This window comes from Canis lupus, chromosome 3 (assembly GCF_048164855.1).
Source record: "Canis lupus baileyi chromosome 3, mCanLup2.hap1, whole genome shotgun sequence".
NCBI lineage: Eukaryota > Metazoa > Chordata > Mammalia > Carnivora > Canidae > Canis > Canis lupus.
In genome coordinates, this window is record NC_132840.1 from 45,925,082 (window position 1) to 45,948,991 (window position 23,910).

The following is a 23,910-nucleotide window of genomic DNA, read 5'->3' on the forward strand; positions in this document are numbered from 1 at the left end:
GTATTCTAATGATCAACTTGAGTATGGATTTGTCAATTTCTACTTCTAATTTATTCAATTTTTGATTCAGATATTTTAAAACTATCTTATTGGGACAGCCTTGGTGGCTCAGCGGTTTAGCGCCACCGTCAGCCCAGGGCGTGATCCTGGAGACCCGGGATCCAGTCCCAAGTCCGGCTCCCTGCATGGAGCCTGCTTCTCCCTCTGCCTGAGTCTCTGCCTCTCTCTCTGTGTGTGTCTCTCATGAATAAATAATTAAAATCTTTAAAAAAAATAAAACTATCTTATTGGTTTCTACGTATTTTCGATTGCTATTTCTTCCTGATAAATTAATAATTTTATCATTCTGAAGTATCCCTCTGCATTTCTGGTGAAACATTTTATCTTGAAAACTACTTTGCTATCAGTGAAGTTCTAATAATTTATTTATTTTTATGATTGGTGTCTTATTGTATATTTTCCTTTTTTATGTCAGTTTATGTGCTTATATTTAAAGAGTAGCTAGTATGCTGTTGTTGTTTCTGCTATTAACCCACTCTAACAATCTGTCTTTTGAGTAGAGTGGTTAAGCCCATTTTTTCAATATGATCACAAAAAATGTTGAATGCAACACTAATGCCTTGCTATTTATTTTATATTTGGACGGTTTCTTTTTTTTTTTATAAATTTATTTTTTATTAGTGTTCAATTTGCCAACATACAGAATAACACTCAGTGCTCATCCCGTCGAGTGCTCCCCTCAGTGCCCATCACCCAGTCACCCCCACCCCCCGCCCTCCTCCCCTTCCACCACCCCTAGTTCATTTACCAGAGTTAGGAGTCTTCATGTTCCGTCTCCCTTTCTGATATTTCCCACACATTTCTTCTCCCTTCCCTTCTATTCCCTTTCACTATTATTTATATTCCCCAAATGAATGAGAACATACAATGTTTGTCCTTCTCCGATTGACTTACTTCACTCAGCATAATACCCTCCAGTTCCATCCACGTTGAAGCAAATGGTGGGTATTTGTCGTTTCTAATGGCTGAGGAATATTCCATTGTATACATAGACCACATCTTCTTTATCCATTCATCTTTCGATGGACACCGAGGCTCCTTCCACAGTTTGGCTATTGTGGACTTTGCTGCTATAAACATTGGGGTGCAGGTGTCCCGGCGTTTCACTGCATCTGTATCTTTGGGGTAAATCCCCAACAGTGCAATTGCTGGGTCATAGGGTAGGTCTATTTTTAACTCTTTGAGGAACCTCCAGTTTTCCAGAGTGGCTGCACCACTTCACATTCCCACCAACAGTGCAAGAGGGTTCCCTTTTCTCCGCATCCTCTCCAATATTTGTGGTTTCCTGCCTTGTGAATAATTTTCCCCATTCTCACTGGTGTGAGGTGGTATCTCATTGTGGTTTTGATTTGTATCTCCCTGATGGCAAGTGATGCAGAGCATTTTCTCATGTGCGTGTTGGCCATGTCGATGTCTTCCTCTGTGAGATTTCTGTTCATGTCTTTTGCCCATTTCATGATTGGATTGTTTGTTTCTTTGCTGTTGAGTTTAATAAGTTCTTTATAGATCTTGGAAACTAGCCCTTTATCTGACACATCATTTGCAAATATCTTCTCCCATTCTGTAGGTTGTCTTTTAGTTTTGTTGACTGTATCCCTTGCTGTGCAGAAGCTTCTTATCTTGATGAAGTCCCAATAGTTCATTTTTGCTTTTGTTTCTTTTGCCTTTGTGGATGTATCTTGCAAGAAGTTACTGTGGCTGAGTTCAAAAAGGGTGTTGCCTGTGTTCTCCTCTAGGATTTTGATGGAATCTTGTCTCACATTTAGATCTTTCATCCATTTTGAGTTTATCTTTGTGTGTGGTGAAAGAGAGTGGTCTAGTTTCATTCTGCATGTGGATGATTTGGACGGTTTCTTATTCCCCTTTTCACGTTCTCTGTCTTTTGGATTCATTAATTGCTTTTATTCCCTCTATTTACACTTTAGCTGTATTAGCTCTTTCAGCAGCTATACGAATTTCAATGTATATCATTAACTAGTTACAGTCCACTCCAATTAATGCTACACCAGTTCACATGTATCATAATTGCACTGCAATAGTATAATTTCATTCACCACCTTCTGTGCTTGATGCTATTATTGCCTTATATTTTATTTCCTCGTATACTAAAAATCCTACGTTATAATTGCTTTCAACAAAGATTTTAATTTATAAGATTGATTTTACATTTCTTTACATATTTACTCTTTCTTATGCTTATCAATTCTGTTTAAAATTTGGGGCTTCCATTTGGGATAATTTCCCTTTACTATTTCTTTTAGTGATGGTCCATTGAAATTTGTTCCATTTTTGTTATATGACAATATTTTTATTTTGCCTTTATTTGTAAAGAATTTTTTGAGTATAGAATTCTAGATTAACAAATTTATTTTTTTTTCAGTACTTCGAAGATATTTTATTGTCTTTGGGCATGTGATATTTCTTTCTTTTTTTTTTTTTTTTGGCATGTGATATTTCTAATTAGAAGTCAGTCATCATTCTTATTGTTATGCTACTTAACAGAAAGTCTTTTTCCCCCAGCTATCAATATATTATCTTCAGCAAATCAGCTATGCTGTGTCTACATGTGACTTTCTTTGCTTGAAGTTTCCTGAGTTTGTTGTATCTTTTCAAACATTTCTTAACTCTATCTCTCCCCTTCTTCTGGGACTTTAATTACACATGATGGGCCCATTTGATGTTTTTCCTTGAGGCATTGTTCTTTTATAATTATTTTTTATTCCTCCAGGCATTTCAATTTAGACAATTTATATTGGAAGGTTTAAGCTTACTGATCCTTTCTTTTGTTTGTCAAGTTTGCTGTTAAGCTCTCCTAGTTAATTACTAATTTTGACACAGTGTTTTTAAGTTTTAGAACTTCAATGAGGAAGAAGTTGTACTTCTGAGTGGTACTTGGAAGATGCAAGGCTCTTTCCACACTCCATTAAAAGTCTATTTCTGCTATCAGAAAGATTGCAGTTTAGCTGACTAGAAAAAAACTTAGAGAAAAATAAAATTAATACTGTTTTAAAAGCCAAAAGCTAGTTAAAAACACAACAAAATGAAACAGAAAACTCAGCAGCTTATTTGAAACAAATGATTCAAAACCATTCAATTCAGCATTTATGTGGAGGTGGCATATAACAAGCCCTGCCCTCACTTACCCTTGAGACTGTAAGTGAAATTTAACTTCAGAAATGAGGATTTCACTGAGATTTGATGTGTCCTGGAGGAGCAGAATCTTAACTTCTGAACATACCCATGCACACAAATGTCTCATTCCTCACTGGTGACAGGAAAAGCCATCCATGATGTAGCTCATGATCTTTACAATCTAACCCCCACCTGCTCCAGACTATTGGCTTTACACACTCCCATATCAGTATGGGTGGGATTTAAAGGCAGAGATAGAAGTATAGAGATGAAAGGACACAAGCTTTGTCTGTCTGCTTTCCATGTTTATGACCTGCCCTTCTCATAGAGTGGAACCATTACCCTTCAAGGCTTCTCTTCAAAGGCCAATTTGGTTAGGAGAGAAGGATCATTTCAAAGCATGGCAAACATAGAGGTCTGCTGCTAGAGCCCATCTTTGCAGAAGGGTTTGCTGCTGTATTGTGTAGGAGTGGAAATCTTCTTTCCTGCTAGGTAGGTTCTTTGGATGGCCTAATAATTAAATGGACAGCAAAGGGAGAAAAAAATTAATTTCATACCAATTAAACATATGAGACTCAAAGAAGTACCCAAAGCAGACAATTTTTATACCTTCTAGACAAGAAATAAATTTTTAAAGAATTGAAAAGCCAAAGGGGCTTGGGCTTGGGGTAATAAATTGGTAAAGAAGCAACAAGCTTTATTTATACAGACTTCTTGGCTCTAAAGTCCCTATCTCTGGTGGCAAGGATACTGGCATAGGAATGGTATCTTTCAGAGTAGAAATTTATTTCCTGATTTCAGGGGGACAAAAGAGGGTACCAATATCTTTCTTGAACCAGACCGTTTTGTAAGCAATTTTAATTCAAAATGATCAACATACCAAAGTGGTATATTTTGGGATGGCATATTTTGTTCTACTTTTACAGCCGTGAGTACTTCCGGCTGCCAGTAACAGCAAACCCAGCCATCTGTGACCGAAACAGCAAAGGCACTTGTGATATCAAATAATAATCAGAATTTTGAAAGCAGAGTAGTTCCTAATTTGATCAGCAACTAAATTTTGACATTTACAGTTTCTTGCAGTGAGTTTAATCAGTAGACAGTCTCCAGATGTTAGCCCCTTCAGTGTCTCCATCATTTTCAGATAGATACCTTGTCTGATGGCAGGACCTTCCCAGACAGCTGTGTCTGGTGACTGAGTGAGGGGAAGGGATAAAAGTTGGGTCATTTTAGATTAATAATGGAAACTCTGATGAACAATACCTACTCCAGAGATCTAGATTTGTTAGGGCTTTGTTGTACGTCTATTGCAGTTCAACGTCTTCCTTTTTCTTTTCCTACTTCATGTCCCTTTCCTTCCCTGAAGCTGATTTCCAATAAACACATTGTATCTCAAAATCCATCTCAGAATATGTTTCTATAAATTTCTTTTTTTTTTTTATATATCTGGATCACTCATCATCCTGTTAGCAACAGAGACCCCATACAGCAGATTAACACAACTTTAGGCGTATTTGATTTATGTTTCATTTTTTAATCTTTTTTTTTTAAGATTTTATTTATTCATGATAGAGAGAGAGAGAGAGACAGAGACACAGGCAGAGGGAGAAGCAGGCTCCATGCAGAGAGCCTGACGCGGCACTCGATCCCGGGACTCCAGCATCGCGCCCTGGGCCAAAGGCAGGCGCCAAACCACTGAGCCACCCAGGGATTCCCCCATTTTCTAATCTAATCAGAAGAAAAAAGATAAACACTTTGTATTCACATGAGGTCAACAATGATACACATTTATAGTTTTGTGTCAGGGCTCTCTTGCCTCGTGTGAAAAAATCTGGACGATATAGACATTCTGTATCTGAAGCATGCACTTTATAGGGTGGGAGATAAGCCCTATAGAAATTCGGGAGCATCTGCTATTCCTGTAGGGATCAAGAAATCAGGATCATTCCAGGATACACTCTCTAAAGTAAAAGACAAATTATTGCATTGTGCACATTCTACAAAGAATAAGGAAGCACAACAGCTAGTGTGTCTCTTCTGGAAGTAGCATACTCTGCACCTAACCATATTTTCCTGGCCTATATACAGATGACACAAAAAGCTGACAGCTTCAAGTCTGCACTCAAAGTCTGCCTTCAAGTTCAAGGGCAGAAATAGGCTTTGTTCCAGGTCCAAGCTTTAGTGCAAACTGTCTAACCATTTGCACATAGGTAATCTGGCAGATCCTATGTTATCAGAGATATCACAGGTGAGAAAATATGCTTTATGGAGTCTACAGGAACCTTCAGTGAGAATCTCACAATAAAGTGAGTCTTGGGACTCTGTAACAAGGCCGTGTCATCTGTAGTAGAGAATTAATGCTATTGGAAAACAACTCCCATACTGCTAGATTCTGGTAGATATGGAACTCATAACATGGAACACCCTCATGTCTCCTCTTTATAGGAATTCAGGAAGGAGGGACAGAGGGCAGTGTCAGAGGAGAGGGGCTTTCGTGTGTGTCAAAGACATCCTTCCCCCACCTTACTATGTTGCCACGGGCCAACTTAAGCTTTCAGTGATTTGCCTCTACTGTTCTGACTACCCTCTTCTTTCACCTCTGTGCCCTTTCCCAAGCTTGCAGCTCACGTGTTCTTGGGCACTGCTTGTGAAAAGTGTGTGCTGAGAACAGTTAATGTGTGAATAGTTACAGCAACACTATCCTGTAACTCTTCCACAGGTGGCCCTGGGAAAGAATACCAGGCTGGCTCTTTGGGAACACATCTATGAAGTGATATAACTCCTTCTCCTGGGTGCCTCCTTCCACACTTCCTTCCGTAGCTCAGTTGTCTCAGTTGTCTCTGGGTGGTCTGCCTGAGAACCAGCTCTTGCCATCTCTTTCTCAGTCTCTCTCTCTCTGGGGAATCTGAGGTCCATCAGGACCTCAGGATGTGACTTCCTCCCATGGCCATGTTTGCTCTGTCATCACCACTGCATTCATGACAGAAGCTTCCTGCTAAGGCACACTTGCTCCCTTTATGCACACAGTTAATAAGCAGTGTTGGAGAGCAAGGAGCTACCTGAAGAGGTCCTTCTCTGAGAAGGTGTGTTCCAGCAAGGAGAAGGAGTCATCCAAGGCTTTTGTGGATACATGGAGGGCAATGGCTTGTGGAGCTTGCATAATATGTCAGCAGACAAACCAGAGGAAAGCTATCTAGCTTTTTCAGGATCATGTGGTCATAGTAATCATAAACAAATATAAAGTGTTGAAAACTTGCTTTTTTCCAGGCTTTTTGCAAATACTATCTCAGTATTCCTCTAGAAAATCTCCCAGGGACTCCAAATCCAGATAAAGGCCCCTTCTGTGATCCCTAAGCCTTCTGGACTTCCTCTGACACATGTACTGTAGGATTCAAATTATCTGTATACTTGTCTATATCCTCTCTCTGGACTCAAAATTATGAAGGTAGAAGCAGGATCTGTTTTTTGCTTTGTCATGTTTCCAAGCCTCCAGAAAAATGCCTGTTACACAGCACTGCCAGTTAATAATTATTTTATGTTGAATCTCACAACGTTATGACATAGGTAGTATTTAGATCTAGTACATAGATGTATTTGTGTTGAGGTGAAATTCATACAACATAGGATCAGTAATTTTATTCCTTTTATTTGTTATTTTGCTTTTATTGAAGTTTGATTTGCCAACAAATAGTACAACACCCAGTGCACAGCCCATCAAGTGCCCTCTTCAGTGCCCATCATCCAGTTACCCCAACTCTCCAGCCACCTCCCCTTCCGCAACCCTTTGTTCTGTTCCCAAAGTTAGGAGTCTCATGTTTTGTCACCCTCTCTAATTATTCACACTCATTTTCTCTCCTTTCCCTTATAATCCCTTTCACTATTTCTTCTATTCCTTGATGAATGAAACCATATGATGATTATTGTCCTTCTCTGATTGACTTACTTCATTCAGCATAATACCCCCCATTTCCATCCATGGCAGAGCAAATGGTGGGTATTCGTAATTTCAAATATTCAAATGGAGTAATATTCCATTGTATATATAGACCACCTCTTCTTTATCCATTCATCTGTCAAAGAACATCAAGGCTCCTCCCACAGATTGGCTATTGTGGACATTGCTGCTATAAATATTGGGGTGCAAGTGTCTTGGTCTTTCACTGCATCTGTGTCTTTGGGGTAAATCCCAAGCAGTGCAATTGCTGGATCATAGGGTAGCTCTAATTTTAACTCTTTGAGGAGCCTCCACACAGTTTTCCAGAGTAGCTGCACCAGTTCCCATTCCCACCAACAGTGCAAGACAGTTCCCCTTTTTCCACATCCTCTGCAACATTTGTTGTTTCCTGTCTTGTTAATTTTCACCATTTTCACGGGTCTGAGATGATATCTCATTGTGGTTTTGATTTGTGTTTCCCTACTTATTTTTTTATTTGCCATTTGTATGGCAAATGATGTGGAGCATTTTCTCCTGTGTTTATTGGTCATATGTATGTCTTCTTTGGTGAAATTTCTGTTCATGTCTTTGCCCATTTCTTTTTTTTTTAAATTTCTTTTTATTGGAGTTCAATTTGCCAACATATAGCATAACACCCAGTGCTCATCCCATCAAGTGCCCCCCTCAGTGCCCGTCACTCAGTCAACCCAACCCCCGCCCACCTCCCTTTCCACCACCTCTTGTTTGTTTCCCAGAGTTAGGAGTCTCATTTTCTGTCACCCTCTCTGATATTTCCCACTCATTTTCTCTCCATTTCTTTTTTTTTTAAGATTTTATTTATTTATTCATGAGAGAGAGGCAGAGACATAGGCAGAGCAAGAAGCAGGCTCCCTGCAGGAAGCCCAATGTGGGACTCGATCCGGGGACTCCAGGATCACGCCCTGAGCCAAAGGCAGACATTCAACTGCTGAGCCACCCAGGCATCCCTCTTTTGCCCATTTCTGATTGGATTGTTCATTTCATTGCTGTTGAGTTTAATAAGTTCTTTATAGATCTTGGATACTAGTCCTTTATCTGATATGTCATTTGCAAATATCCTCTCCCATTCTGTAGGTTGTCTTTTAGTTTTGCTGACTGTTTCTTTTGCTGTGCAGAAGCTTCTTATCTTGATGAAGTTCCAATAGTTAATTTTTGCTTTTGTTTCCCTTGCCTTCATAGATGTATCTTGCAAGAAGTTGCTGTGGCCAAGTTCAAAAAGGGTGTTGCCTGTGTTCTCCTCTAGGATTTTGATGGAATCTTGTCTCACATCTGGATCTTTCATCCATTTTGAGTTTCTCTTTGTGTCTGGTGTGAGAGAATGGTCAAGTTTCATTCCTCTGCACGTGTCTGTCCAATTTTCCCAGCACCATTTATTGAAGAGACTGTCCTTTTTCCAGTGGATAGTCTTTCCTGCTTTGTGGAATATTAGTTGACCATACAGTAGAGCCCATTTCTGGGTTCTCTGTTCTGTTCCATTGATCTATGTGTCTGTTTTTGTTCCAGTACCACACTGTCTTGATGATCACAGCTTTGTAGTACAACTTGAAATCCAGGATTGGGGATCCCTGGGTGGCGCAGCGGTTTGGCGCCTGCCTTTGGCCCAGGGCGCGATCCTGGAGACCCGGGATCGAATCCCACATCAGGGTCCCAGTGCATGGAGCCTGCTTCTCCCTTTGCCCGTGTCTCTGCCTCTCTCTCTCTCTCTCTCTCTCTCTCTCTCTCTCTGTGACTATCATAAATAAATAAAAGTTAAAAAAAAAAAAGAAATCCAGGATTGTGATGCCCCTGACTCTGGTTTTCTTTTTAACATTCCGCTGGCTATTCGAGGTCTTTACTAATTCCATACAAATCTTAAGATAATTTGTTCCAACTCTGTGAAGAAAGTCCATGGTATTTTGATAGGGATTGCACTGAATGTGTAAATTGCCCTGGGTAACATTGACATTTTCACAATATTAATTCTTCCAATCCATGAGCATGGAATACTTTTCCATCTCTTTGTGTCTTCCTCAATTTCTTTCAGAAGTGTTCTGTAGTTTTTAGGGTATAGATCCTTTACCTCTTTGGTTAGGTTTATTCCTAGGTATCTTATGCTTTTGGGTGCAATTGTAAATGGGATTGACTCCTTAATTTCTCTTTCTTCAGTCTCATTGTTAGTGTATAGAAATGCCACTGACTTCTGGGCATTGATTTTGTATCCTGCCACATTGTCGAATTGCTGTATGAGTTCTAGCAATCGGGGTGGAGTCTTTAGGTTTTCTACGTACAGTATCATGTCATCTGCAAAGAGGAAGAGTTTGACTTCTTCTTTGCCAATTTGAATGCCTTTTATTTCTTTTTGTTGTCTGATTACTGAGGCTAGACAACAACCTAGTATTATGTTGAATAGCAGTGGTGAGGTGGACATCCCTGTCCTGTTACTGATCTTAGGGGAGAGGCTCTCAGTGTTTCCCCATTGAGAATGATATTTGCTGTGGGCTTTTCATGGGTGGCTTTTAAGATATTGAGGAAAGTTCCCCTATCCCTACACTCTGAAGAGTTTTGATCAGGAATGGATGCTGTATTTTGTCAAATGTTTTCTCTCCATCTATTGAGAGGATCCTATGGTTCTTGTTTTTTCTCTTGTTGATATGATCTATCACTTTGATTGTTTTATGAGTGTTGAACCAGCCTTGCATCCCCGGGATAAATCTCACTTGGTCATGATGAATAATCTTCGTAATGTCCTGTTGGATCCTATTGGCTAGTATCTTGTTGAGAATTTTTGCATCTGTGTTCATCAGGAATATTGGTCTATAATTCTTTTTGGTGGGGTCTTTGTCTGGTTTTGGAATTAAGGTGGTGCTGGCCCCATAAAACAAGTTTGGAAGTATTCCATCTCTTTCTATCCTTCAGACAGCTGTAGTAGAATAGGTATTACTTCTTCTTTAAACTTTTGATAGAATTCCCCTGGGAACCCACCTGGCCATGGACTTTTGTGTCTTGGGAGGTTTTTGATGACTGCTTCAATTTCTTCCCTGGTTATTGGTCTGTTCAGGTTTCCTATTTCTTCTGGTTCCAGTTTTGGTAGTTTGTGGTTTTCTAGAAATGCATCCATTATGCTGCTCATAATACATTTTTAAAATCGTTTGTATTTCCTTGGTATTGGTTGTGATCTCTCCTCTTTCATTCATGATTTTATTAATTTTAGTCTTTTCTGTTTTCTTTTTAATAAGGTGGGCTAATGGTTTATCTATCTTATTAATTCTTTCAAAGAACTAACTCCTGGTTTTGTTTATCTGTTGTACAGTTCTTCTGGTCACTATTTCACTGAGTTCTGCTCGAATCTTTATTATCTCTCTTCTTCTGCTTGGTGTAGGTTTTATTTGCTGGACTTTCTCCAGCTCCTTTAGGTGCAAGGTTAGCTTGTATATTTGAGGGTTTTTTCCCAATTTTTTGAGGGAGTCTTGTATTGCAATGTATTTCCCTCTTAGCACTGCTTTTGCTGTATCCCAAAGACTTTGAACAGTTGTAGCTTCATTTTCATTAGTTTCCATGAATCGTTTTAATTCTTTTCTAATTTCCTGGTTGACCCATTCATCTTTTAGTAGGATGCTCTTTAACCTCCACGTGTTTGAGTTTCTTCCCAATACCTTCTTATGATTGAGTGCTAGTTTCAAAGCATTATGGTCTGAAACTATGCAGGGGACAATACCAATCTTTTGGCATTGGTTGAGGCCTGCTTTGTGAACCAGTATGTGGTCTATTCTGGAGAAAGTTCCATATGTACTTGAGAAGAATGTGTATTCAGTTGCGTTTGGATGGAAAGTTCTGTAAATATCTGTTAAATCCATCTGGTCCAGTGTATCCTTTAAAACCCTTATTTCTTTGGAGATGTTGTGCTTAGAAGTTTTGTCATTTGTAGAAAGTGCTGTGTAGAGCAGCCCGGGTGGCTCAGTGGTTTAGCACCGCCTTCAGCCCAGGGCCTGATCCTGGAGACCTGGAATGGAGATCCACGTCGGGCTCCTTGCATGGAGCCTGCTTCTCCCTCTGCCTGTGTCTCTGCCTCTCTTTTTCTGTGTCTCTCATGAATAAATAAATAATCTTAAAAAAAAGAGAAAGTGCCGTGTAGAAGTGTCCTACTATTAATGTATTATTATCTAAGTATGATTTTACTTTTGTTATTAATTGATTGATATACTTGGCACCTCCCACATTAGGTCCATAAATATTCATGATTGTTAGGTCTTCTTATTGGAAACACCCTTTAAGTATGATATAGTGTTCCTCTTCTTCTCTTACTACAGTCTTTGGGATAAACTTTAATTTATCTGATATGAGGATTGCTACCCCAGCTTTCTGTTGAGGACTATTTGAATGGTAAATGGTTCTCCACCCTTTCATTTTCAGGCTGGAAGCGTCCTTAGCTCTAAAATGAGTCTCTTGTAGACAGTATATAGATGGGTCTTGGTTTTTTGTCCAGTCCAAAACCCTGCGTCTTTTGATGGGATCATTTAACCCATTCACATTCAGAGTAAGTTTTGAAATACACCAATTTAGTGTCATCGTAATACCTATTCAATCCCTGTTTTTGTGGATTATTTCTTTGGGCTTCCTCTTTCTTTTACAGGGTCCCTCTTAAAATTTCTTGCAGAGCTGGTTTGGTGGTTACATATTCTTTCATTTTCTGCCTATCTTGAAAGTTCTTTATCTCTCCTTCTATTCTGAATGACAGCCTTGCTGGATAAAGTATTCTTAGCTGCATGTTCTTCTCATTTAGGACCCTGAATATATCCTGCCAGCTCTTCTGGCCTGCCACGTCTCTGTAGAGATGTCTTCTGTTAATCTAATATTTCTCCCTATAACTTAAGAATCTTGTCTCTCGCTGCTTTAAGAGTTTTCTGTTTATCTTTGGAATTTGCAAGTTTCACTATTAAATGTCAAGGTGTGGAATGGTTTTTATTGATTGGGTGGGGGGACCCTCCCTATCTTCTAGATCTGAATGCCTGTTTCCCTCCTCAAATTAGGGAAGTTCTACAGTTCTACAGAGCTATGATTAGTTCAAATATTTTTTATGGCCCTCTGTCCCTCTCAGGGCTCTCTGGAATCCCAATATCCGTAGATTCTTCCTTCTGAGTCTATCATTTATTTCCCTTAACCTTTCTCACGGTCTTTTGTTCTTTTCTTTTTTCCTCATCTTTCTTCCTTGCCATCAACTTGTCTTCTATGTCACTCACTCTATCTTCCACCTCATTAACTCTTGTCATTAGGACCTCCAGTTTGGATTGCATCTCATTTAATTGATTTTTAATTTTGGCCTTTTTAGATCTAAATTTTGCAGTCATGAAGTCTCTTGAATCTTGTTGATAAGGATTTCTAAAGATTTAGTTATCCATTTCTTCCTGTTACAGAGAGGAAGAAACCCTTACAAATGGTGGTTTACCTCATAAATATAAATATCTTTTACAAAAAAGTAACTTCTACTCAGTTTTCTACTCAGTAGCTTCTTCTGTTTCTGCTCTTTCTTGAAAATAATCAGTTCAGGATAATCCTTATATCAGAGAGACATGGTGCCAGTGGAGCATGTGACTCTTAATGTTGGTTTCCTGAGTTTGATCCTCATGTTGGGTGTGGAGCCTATGAAAGAAAGAAAGAACGAAGTAAAGAGAAGAAAAGAAAAAGAAAAAGAAAAAGAAAAAGAAAAAGAAAAAGAAAAAGAGGCATGTTTTGAGGTGGCATTTTCTGGCTCCCCTTCAATTGTATCAAAGATTCATATCAATCTAACACAAACTCCCAAAAAAATAGCACAGGAAAGAACACTGACCAATATTACCTTGAGACTTATAAAAATAAACACAAATCAAGGAAAGAAAGAACACACTTCAAAAAAGAAATAAGTGAAATTAGAAACTATTTTGAGCTAAAGAAAAATGAAAATCATCAAACTTGTGAGATTGAGCTAAAACAGTATTTACAGAGAAATTGATAGCACTAAAGAACTACATTAGAAAAAAAAGAAAGGACTAAAATCAATGACCTTAATTTTTGATTTAAGAAAATATCTTAAAATATTTTAAAAGAACAAGTTAAACACAAAGTTTAAAAGAAATAACTCAATGTTTCATGATGGTTCACAAAAGACTCAAGTTATTTTAGCCACGTAAAATTATAATAATGAGATCATACTTAAAGTAGACAAGAAAATTTGGAAATCTGAACAATTTTCAAACTCCTTTTGTTTTTAATTGTAAATTCATTCCATTTATTGTTACATGTGACAGCATTTTACTTTCCTATTTGAAAGGATAAGGAATATTTACAAGTAAAATACATAGATTTAATTATTTTAGAAATAATAAATGAATAATCTGTGGTAATCCCATTTGGTTGAACTCACTAGAGTAAAGAGAAAGAAGAAAAACTATAGATGGAATTACCCACAAGGCAGGGTCAGTCTAATATTAGCCTTTCCTTATAGATTAGCCATCTTTAGAGTTATTCATTTGAGGTTTCATCCTCTAGATAATGGTTTATAAATGGAAAATTTGAGTATCTTCATTTTTGTTTTAAAAATTGGTGGGAGGGCATATTTTCCTTCTAGGTATTTATACATAAATATTGAGGCTGGCTAAATTAAAGTTCAATTATCTAATTGGATACAGATGTTAAAAATAAAGAAGTATGTATTTACATGGGAAGTTATCTCTAAGCTATTTTTCCAAGTATAAAAAGAAAGATGCAAATCAATGTCTATAACATGTTTTATTTTTAAACAAGGGGCATATATTTGTATATATAGACTATTTCTGAAAGGGCATATGAGAAATTGCTAACAGTAGTTTGTCAATTTTTTCATTTTCCCTTTCTCTGGTATTTCCACAAGAATGAGTTATTACAATAAAATGTAGTTAAAAATAAACATAGCTGTCTATAGAGAGAGAAAAGGGAAATGTAATGAGATTCTAACATTGGGGAATCTTTATAGGCACAAGTTGCCTTCTATAATTCTTGCAAATTTTCAGTAATTTGAAATTATTTCAAAATAAAAAGATAACAAAAAAACAACTAATTCCATAAATAGTTCTTTTAAATTCCAAATTTGGCCTATACAATTCTATACACCCAGCCTAATTCATGTACATGACCCATGTACTAGCTGGTACAATGACATAATTGCTCTGAGCCTTGGTTTCCTCACTCCAAAAATCAGAATGATTTTTATAGGGTTGTGTTTTATACATACTGAACATCAGTATATATTATTATATCCTCTCTTCTCTATTTCTTTCAACATGCCCTTATTTAGATAAAATAGTATGAGAAGGCAAAGAAGCCAATGCATTTTGTGGTTCTATAAACAGGGGGCAAGAAATATAGTTGAAGCAGAGGTTGTCATTTTTGGCATTACAAACATAAAGACTATCTCTGTATTCAGTCACTTCCTTCTTCTTGTACTTCAAGACTTTAAAAACATACCTTTTTCTGTCAAGAAGCAGTTTCACATATTATAAAAAAAATTCTTGGCTCTGAAAATTTTAAACCTAGGTTTAGAAATAATAATTCTGAGGTAACTTATCTTCTTTAAATGTATACAAATTTTAATGTCATGAGTTTTGTTTTGTTTTGTTTGTCTTTAACAGGTTGTCCAGCTCTAGTGAGAAGTAAACCAAAGGACAAGAATTTGCCCTGCAGTAGATTCAACTTCAACCACACAAATGTGGACTTTAGGAGTTTGGTAGAGATTAAGTTTAGATTTAAGAATTAACAAATGGGTGAAACAAGTCACCAACTATGGTTAATGTTATGTGTCAACTTGACTGGGTCATGGGGTGTCCAGATATTTAGTTAAACATTATTTTTATGTGAGTTTGTGAAAGTGTTTCTAGATGAGATTAGCATTAGAATCAGTAGACTGAGTAAGGCAGATTTCCTTCCACAATGTGGCTAGGTATCCTCTATTTCATTGAAGTCCTGAATGAAATAAAAGGTATAAGAAGAGAGAATTCAGTCTCTGCCTAATTGGATGAGCTGGAACATCAGTCTTCTCATGTGTTAGGACTGAAACTGAAACGATTGGCCCTCCTGATCCTCAGGCCATAGTGTTCACACTGGAATTACATCACCAGCAATCCTAGGTCTCCAGATGACACATGGCAGATCATGAGACTTCTCAGCCTACACAAATGCATGAGCCAATTGCTTATCAATATTCTCTTTATATCTATCTACCTATCTTTAAGTATCTAAGCATCTGTCTGTCTTATTATTTCTTTTCTCTGGTGAACTCTAATATATCATGTTCTGTCAAATTTTATGGTAAATGATTAATTTTGTCCAATTCACTTTATTGAACACAATCATTTTTTATAAATTTATTTTTTATTGGTGTTCAATTTGCCAACATATAGAATAACACCCAGTGCTCATCCCATCAAGTGCCCCCCTCAGTGCCTATCACCCAGTCACCCCCACCCCCCACCCACCTCCCTTTCTACCACCCCTAGTTTGTTTCCCAGAGTTAGGAGTCTCTCGTGTTCTGTCTCCCTTTATTGAACACGATCTTTTCCAATTTGGACCATTCGTCATTTCTTGCCAGAGTTATTATAACACCCTCTTAGATGTCTCCTGACTTTGGTTTCACCTCCCTCAACTCCTTCTTTCACCACAACTACCATTATAATCTTCATAAAATAAAATTATTTCTCTGATTGAAGAAAACAAAACAATAAAACAAATTACAAAAGCAATTTGATCTATGTATTGAGCTTTTTCTTGGCTCCCCAGTGCCTTGAGAATCACTTTGAAAATTCTGAGAGCATGCAGAGCTTTCAAAACCTAGGCTATTTCTATTCCTTCATCCCTAGGTTTTCCACCCAACATTGCTTCTTTCACTTTTATCACTCTCTTCCTTATTTTACACTTACTCTTCATTTATCTTCAAATCAAAGTCACCTCTCACTTTTTCTTCCCCCTGCCTGAAATGCCTTCCTTCATTCTCCACCAAGTGAATTCCAACTCATCTTGAAGATGAGCTCAACTGTTCCTCTTGCATGAAGCTTTCCCTAACATCCCTGCAGATGTCCCATCCATGTTCCTAAAGAGTAATTTTTATCCCTCTTTCAAATCACTTATTGCAGGGCTGGACAATGTATTGTTTATGGGACTATCTTTCCCACTGAACTTCAAAAGCCTCAGTGACAGGTTGAATTAATCTGTGCTCCTGGCCTACACTACTACATCCTTGGTTTCTTCTTTTCTTTTTCAAAATTTTATTTATTTATTTATTTATTTATTTATTTATTTATTTATTTATTTAAGAGAGAGAGAGAGAGAGAGAGCATGAGGAGGGGAGGGGCAGAGGGAAAAGCAGACTCCCCGTTGTGCAGGGAGCCAGATGTGGGACTGGATCCCAGGACCACAAGATCATGAGCTAAGCTGAAAGGAGACAACTGACTGAATCACCCAGGTGCTTTTTCTTTACTGGGTACCTGCCATGTACAGAGTCCTGGGTTCTGGGGACACAGGTTTGACTATGACAGCAAAGATCTTTCCCTCATGGAATTCACTAACTGGAGGAAAGCAATACCATCAAACAACAATGTGTGTGTGTGTGTGTGGGGGGGGCAGTGACAGAAGGAGAGAGAGAGAGAATTTCAAGGAGTGGTAATTGTAATGTTTATAGCAGCAATCTCCACAACAGCCAAACTGTGGAAGAAGCCTCAATGTCCATCAACAGATGAATGGTTAAAGAAGATATGGTCTATATATACACTGGAATATTACTCAGCCATCAGAAAGGATGAATAGCCACCATTTGCTTCAATGTGGATGGAACTGGAGGATATTAGGCTGAGTGAAGTAAGTCAATCGGAGAAGGAGAATCATTATATGGTTTCACTCATACAGGGAATATAAGAAATAGTGAAAGGGATAATAGGGGAAAGGAGGGAAAATGAGTGGGAAAATTAGAGAGGGTGACAAAACATGAGAGACTCCTATATCTGGGAAATGAACAAGGGGTATGGAAGGGAAGAAAAGTGAGGGGATGAGAAGACTGGTGACGGGCACTGAGGGAGGCACTTGACAGGATGAGCACTGGGTGTTATATGTTGGCAAATCGAAATTCAGTAAAAAGATATATATATATATATATATATATATATATATATATATATATATATATAATAAAATAAAAACAAACTAAAACATTGTGGTGGCATAAAAAACTTGTGTCTGGGGCTATAATCAAGAGGAAACCTCTGAGGATGTGACACTGAGCACAGACATGAGTGAGGCAAAGGAGCCAGCCAGGTGAAGACCTAGGGAAGCAAAACTTTAGGCAGAGTGAACCTCAAGTAAAAAGGCACTGTTTAAGAGAATCACTTTCCTCATAAGGTAAAGGGAAACAATCATACAACGCTATGTCAGCTGTGTTGTTGTTTTTAATCCTAATCCTAGATCAACTGCCATAAAAGTATTCTGAGTAAAAGGCTGACATGATTAAATTAGTTTTTTGAAAAAGATCTCTTTGCCTAAGATGAGGACAGTGAAACCAGCATGTGCCAGTTTCCATCCTGGGCTTCTCAAACACCAAAGTGAGGCCAGCACCAAACTTCCAACTTTAATGAATCACGACTAGATTAGCACAAAATTATCAAAGCACTCAAAGCAAATGCTATTGTGCAATGGAGCTTCTATGGAGATTTGTAAGGACAAGCGAGACTGGCAGCGACTGGGACTCTGCTGAGGAGGGAGCCCTCTAGTGGGTAGAAGTGATAGTGCAGTTTTGCTGAGGCAGCAGGGTGGGGCAGGAGGACTTGGGCTTGTAGCTGCTAGATGATGTGCCTGGGGTCCCACTTTCTCATCTTTGTCATAAAGAGTGTATGCTGAATCAGTGTGATTCCCAAATAGGTGTCCATGGACAGGGGCTGATCCAGGGATATAGAGTCATCTGGGGAGTTACTGGCAAATACAGACTTGCTTACCCTACTCCAGAAGATGAGGATTTAGTAGAGAGGCACCGGTCCAGGAATCTGCATTTACATGAACATTCCTGAAGATTTTCTGTAAGGTTAAATTTTGGGAGCACTGCACTAGGAGACTCTAAGGTCCCTTCATGCTCTAATAGCCTGACATAGAGTTGTCTTCAGAGATAACGTGGGGTGATTTCTGAGTGTGCTTCATCCAAAATGGCAGCCCAACATTAACTTTTAGGATGGAGGGATTGATTCCTGGAGGAGTTCTAGTTTTCAGATGAGGCAAACAGGCCCAGAGAAGAAACATGATTTGCCCAAGATTACACACCAGGAAGTAACAATTTTAGAAATAGTACCAGTTTCCTGACCTCCTGGTATTTAAGACATTGCAGGTAGAATATCCATTCCTGTTCCTGACATCTAGCAAATTCCCACTTCTTGGTCGTCATCTTCCCCCCAATTCCTACTCTGGCCTACTCTTTCTTTCACATGGAGACCCATTAGGTTTTGGACACTATACTTTGTTTTAAGAAGACTCAACTTTGACTCCATTAATATGAAGTTGAGCCATCCCTCCCAGTACATACAGAGAGGAGGGTAAGGTCAGGGGAGGCTGTAGGAAGGACCTCAGTGCTTCTTGAGTGTTGAAGATAAAATAAATGGCAGGCCATGAAGAGTGTGGCTGACTGGCTCATAGCACACTCATATCCATGCCTCAAGGAGAAGCAGAACCCAGAATTCCTCATTCCACACTGTCCCTCCTGCCCCCTCTCCAAATACCCAACTTTCTTACAGGGATGATATCATATTGTCGGAGAAGACCAGGACCTGAAATCATTTTGACAGGGGCAGGGAGTGGGGTGGAGGAAGGAAGGAGTAGATGCACTAATTTAACTAAAAGCCTCAAGGGAGTCTCTGTTTCAGGTTCCTCCCACCTCATCCACCATCCACCTACTGACCTTCTTCCTTCACCATCCACGCTTCTTTGCTCTTCCAGGGCTTTTGGGATCATCTAGTGCATATTTTCTTCAGAGCAGACCTCACTGACATAGTACAAGCCTTGGTCACTTGATCTTTGCTGGGCTCAGCCTCTTAGGGCTGCTTGCCCTACTCTAGGCCTGGGATGAAGTTTGGAGTCCGCCTTGAGGTCTACTCGAAATCCCCATGGCTGCAGCTCAGGACAGTGGCCTCTGGTTCTGGCTTAGGGTGGTAGAAAGCAGCAAGCTCCCCTGCCTGGTCACTGCTTTGATGAATATTTAGTTCAGGGCCTACCCTGGGACCTCAGTCCAATCTCACCATACACCCTGCACCCCAGTCCTGGAAACTCCCAGGCTCTCCCTCTTCCAACCACCAGAGGCCGTTAGGCTAAAAGACTCCACTTTTCTCAACTTCACCACCACTCCAGATCCTCCCTGGACAGCTCAGAGGAAAGATCGCTTCATAAACTCTTAAAAACATTTTGGAAACTAGCAGCTTAATCATTATATTATTCAATCAGAAGTGTTTTGGGAAAGAAAAAATGAAGTATATCTTCATTTTAAGTACATCTGTTGTTTTCAGACGCTATTATTTGTCAGTGAATCATCAATTTTATTTTTTTGTGTGGCTAAGACTATTTGTTCTAACTAAGGATCATGCATGCAGCTAAACTAATGTGCCTTTTGTGTAAAATGGAAATTTCAGTCCTGCTAAGTGTCATGATCCTAAGTGTGGTGGGTGAGTAATCTCCCCAGATGTTATGAGATACATCTGGGGGGAGTAGGATTGTGAGACAGTGGGATCAGAGCTGTCCTTGCAGGAACACTATAGCCCACAAGGGCAACCAAGGCATTATATGCATAAGTCCAGCCATCCCATGTGTAAATCCTCCCGTTCTGCCCAGTGCCACATTGATTGACCACCAGAGCAGACTAACTGCAGACAGAGAACCCTGGCAGCTCATGGTCCTACTGCTCCTGGCTCAGGCTGGCCCAAAGAAAATGTAGGACCACTGTGACAGGTTCGTCAGATGCTGGCCCAGGTGGGAAGCCTGAGTTGTGGGAAACAAGGGCCAGGAAAGAGACAGTTCCTAAAACTGGGATTCCTCCCTGAGGCCTATTTCCCCAGAGAGATCTCTCCTCAATCAGTGGGCTCACCTCCCAGGTTCCAAGGCACAAACAGAGGGGTGGGGTGGGCTTAAGGGGGCAGGAAGGAAAGGGGAGTTACCAGCATTTCTTAAAAGCCACCACTTTGGGAGATAAGTAATGAGACAGAATCACATCAGATGAATTGAGAGAGAAGGTGAGTTGCCAACTGAGGGTTTATGGCTTTGTGGCTACATCAAGTACAAATGGGGAGGAAATAAAAACTGAAATAGATTTGTCCTTTACACAAGGTTACTATGAAACTTAATTTTTCATATAAATGGACTGGCCCTGGTCTGTCCCCTCTCGAACTCAAGGTTTCTTTATGACTTTTACAGTTCCTTTTCCCTAAGTGACTGCCTACTTCTCAGGGCTGTGAGCTGACACCTACCCACCCCATCCCTTTCAAACCCCCTCCAAGCCATTTCCTCCTCTTTGGAATTCATCCTAAGGCCCTTACTCTTTAATCTTAGTGTAAGCAGCCTTGTTAATCAAATATTTTTTTACTTGCTAATTACTCACCCTTTTCAGACAGTCCAGGACATTCACTGGCACAAGAGTTCAGTAAAGTAAGGAACCTGTTAGAGCAAAAGGCAAGTTCTAAAATTTGCAGTGATTTGGCAAAGGTTTATATTTTAGTTCAAAAGAATTTCCACCATTTGCAAAGGTGTGTGTGTGTATGTGTGTGTGTGTGCGTGAGAGAGAGAGAGAGAGAAAGAGAGAGGGAGAGAAAAAGAGAATGAGAGAGAGAGAGAGAGAGAGGACAGAAACAGAGATTCTATCCTTGGGTAATAAAAGCCCAAGTGGCATCACCCTGAGCAAATAGCTCATTCATACAGTGGAAATATTGAGAGTAATACTATTCTCATAGGGTTGTTATGAAGATGGCAGTAAACAAGTAAACATTGTGTGTACAATTTCTAACCGAATGCCTTGCACTTAATTTTGCATATTTTTTCTTTTTCTGTTTTTTTTTTTTTGTTTTTTTTTTTTTTTCAGAGCTGGGAGTTGGGGGAACTTGTTAGGGACATAAAATAAGTCTGAGTTAAGATTGTGCAGTTCTAACTGCTTATCTGTAGTCTAGTTGTAAACAAGGTACAGAAGATATGGTAAGTGTCAACCAATAGCTACTCAGTTTTTTATCCATCCTCCAGGTCCAAGGGAAGGGGGTGAGATGAGCTGTCATTATGTGGGGCTAGGCCAACTGGGTGCTGTGTAAGGGAGAGCTGGCATGGACTCTGAAAGCCTGAATATCCAGGAAGGAGAGATAGATAGAACAGGCTCAGCTCCAGGAGGAGCTAGTGCTGCTGAAACAAAACATGTCTGAGAGCAGTGGAGTGTGCTGAAGGTGGAAAGCAAGCTTTTGGTTTCTAGAGGAGGCACTGAAAGCCATGCTGGGGACTTCAGGCAGAAACAAGATTGTGGGCTGTAGGAGCTGAGTGCAGTGTTGAGCCTGGGCATACTCTTCATTAGACACCATCATCTTGCAGTCAGTGCAGACTCCACTCATTCCTTCCATGCTCCCCTCATCAGACAGGACTGGTCTCTCAGAAGTCCTGGACTTATATTGACCCATTCCCCTAGAGGAAAGCTTTAAAAGAAAATTATATTACTACTGTGGTTTCCCTCATTTTTTAGTTAAATGTTTCTGAGCAAAACTCAAGATTAGCAAAGCAAACACCTTTGTCTTCTTGGCATCTTTGGGAAGAAATGCACTTTATTTTGGCTGCTGTTCTAAGTTATTGCTGTATTTTAGGGTTCTTCTGGATCCCTGACCATAGAAGTGACTTAATCTGGGCAGAACAGCCCCTTCCTCACTGGCTGCTGAGAAGCCTCCGTGGCTGGAATTCCAATTAATCCGTGGCTAGGGCTGCAGTTGACAGGGATTCATGTTCATTGTGCTGTGACATAAGCTAAACATGGCCCTCTTAGCCTCCCTGCCAGGCCTGTAATGCCCTGTGTTACCTCTACCCTCCTAATGTCCTCATACTCTCCTGCCCTGAGTGAATCTCTACACCTATGCTTGGAGGGGGCCTTCGTAAATATTTGAGGAATCTGAAAACACAATTTTGTATGCCCAGAATAGGAGTAAGTGGGTAACTCACTTTCTCTGTTCCTTCAAGGGTCTGGTATGAATGTGTGCATGTTTGTATGTGTACACAGGTATGTTTCTCTGTGTAAATGTATATGCGTGTGTGAATATGTGTCTATGTGCATGCATATGTGTTTATGCATATGTGAATGTGTGTATGTCCATGCATCACTTCTTCTAGACTATTTATTTATTTATTTATTTATCCTCTTTAAATGTCGCCGTGATTTGATCCTATTTGGTCCACCCACCTTCCATCCAGTCCCCACCCCTGAAATGACACAGGGATGAGACTACTGAAGTTCACATTCTCACAGATTTTTCAGTGTACATGCCCTTGTATCTTATCCAGTTTTTACTCTTGTGTACGGATCTTACCCAAGATTAACCAAGCTTCATTCTGAGTGGACAGTCCCCAGAAGACTACTTATACTTCTGACATGAATTGCAAGTTTTGAGAGGTTCCCAAAACCACCTTTAATTTCGATAATTTGCTAGAAGGACTCATGGAACTCAGTGAAAATGGCTATACTCACAGACTCAGTTTAATATTTTTAAAGATTTATTAATTTTTTAAAAATAGTATTTATTTGTGATAAACAGAGAGAGAGAGAGGCAGAGGGAGAAGCAGGCTCCATGCAGGGAGCCCGATGTGGGACTCAATCCCGGGACTCCAGGATCATGCCCTGGGCCGAAGGCAGGCACTGAACCGCTAAGCCACTCAGGGATCCCCCCATTTTTTTTATTTTAAAGAGGAGGAAAGGGAAAAGGGAGAGGGAGAGAGAAAATCTTAAGCAGACTCCTTGCTGAGTGTGGGGCATGATGCAGGGCTTGTTCTTACAACTCTGAGATCATGACCTTAGCCAAAACCAAGAGTTAGATGCTTAACTGACTGAGCCACTCAGGCATCCCTTTCAGACACAATTTATTGCAGGGTTAGGGTTTAAATTAGACGTAACCAAGGGAAGAGCCATATAAGGTATGTATAGGAGTAGTTCCAGTCTTTTTCTCTCCCTGTGGAATCTTGGCTAGCAAGCCAAGCCTTGTATGGCCAAGATGCATAACAACATGCACAGTATGGTGATGACCAGGAAAATTCACCAGAGCCTTTATGTTCAGGGTTTTGTTGGGGATCAGCCACATGCTGCCTAAGTGGACGACTTTTAGGCTTTTGTCCTCCCAGAGGTCAGGTTGACACCATTAGTCTTTAGTTCCTCTGAATGGGGACACAAATACCATGTGCCCAAATCATAATCATGCTGTGTGAACAGTCCCATCACAAATCACATTGCTAGACTGTCAGTGGCCAAAGCTCTCAGATAAACACAATGTCCTATCAAGCAGGACAATCCAGGGACCTGAGATCACCTCCCACTGGCTGAGAACAAAGGCCAGACTTCTCTTTGGGTAAAGTTAATTCTCTACACATACCCCTGCCAACAGTCCCTGTCTTTGAAATTTGAGGATTGGGAGGAGTAAACAGCATCTCTTCAAACCGCTGGGTGACTGAATGTTGTCCTTAGGGCTGAGTGGTCCCTCCTAGCCAACCAGGAGGACTCTGGTCCTCTCTGCATG

At 39.8% G+C, this 23,910-nt stretch overlaps 2 long non-coding RNA genes across 2 annotated transcripts in view; one reads left to right on the forward strand and one right to left on the reverse strand.

The window, feature by feature from the left end:
• LOC140630478 (uncharacterized) overlaps positions 1-15,649 on the forward strand; it is a 42,985-nt gene extending 27,336 nt beyond the window's left edge. Inside the window, exon 3 of the long non-coding RNA XR_012028242.1 lies at positions 14,785-15,649. This is a non-coding gene — a long non-coding RNA (uncharacterized lncRNA). The remainder of the gene's footprint in view (positions 1-14,784) is intronic.
• On the reverse strand, positions 8,867-23,899 carry LOC140630477 (uncharacterized). Its single transcript, XR_012028241.1, has 3 exons — positions 23,767-23,899; positions 20,766-21,834; positions 8,867-12,781 (listed from the first exon to the last, which is right to left on the reverse strand). It is a non-coding gene; the product is annotated as an uncharacterized lncRNA (long non-coding RNA).
• Between the last annotated feature and the right edge of the window lie 11 nt (positions 23,900-23,910).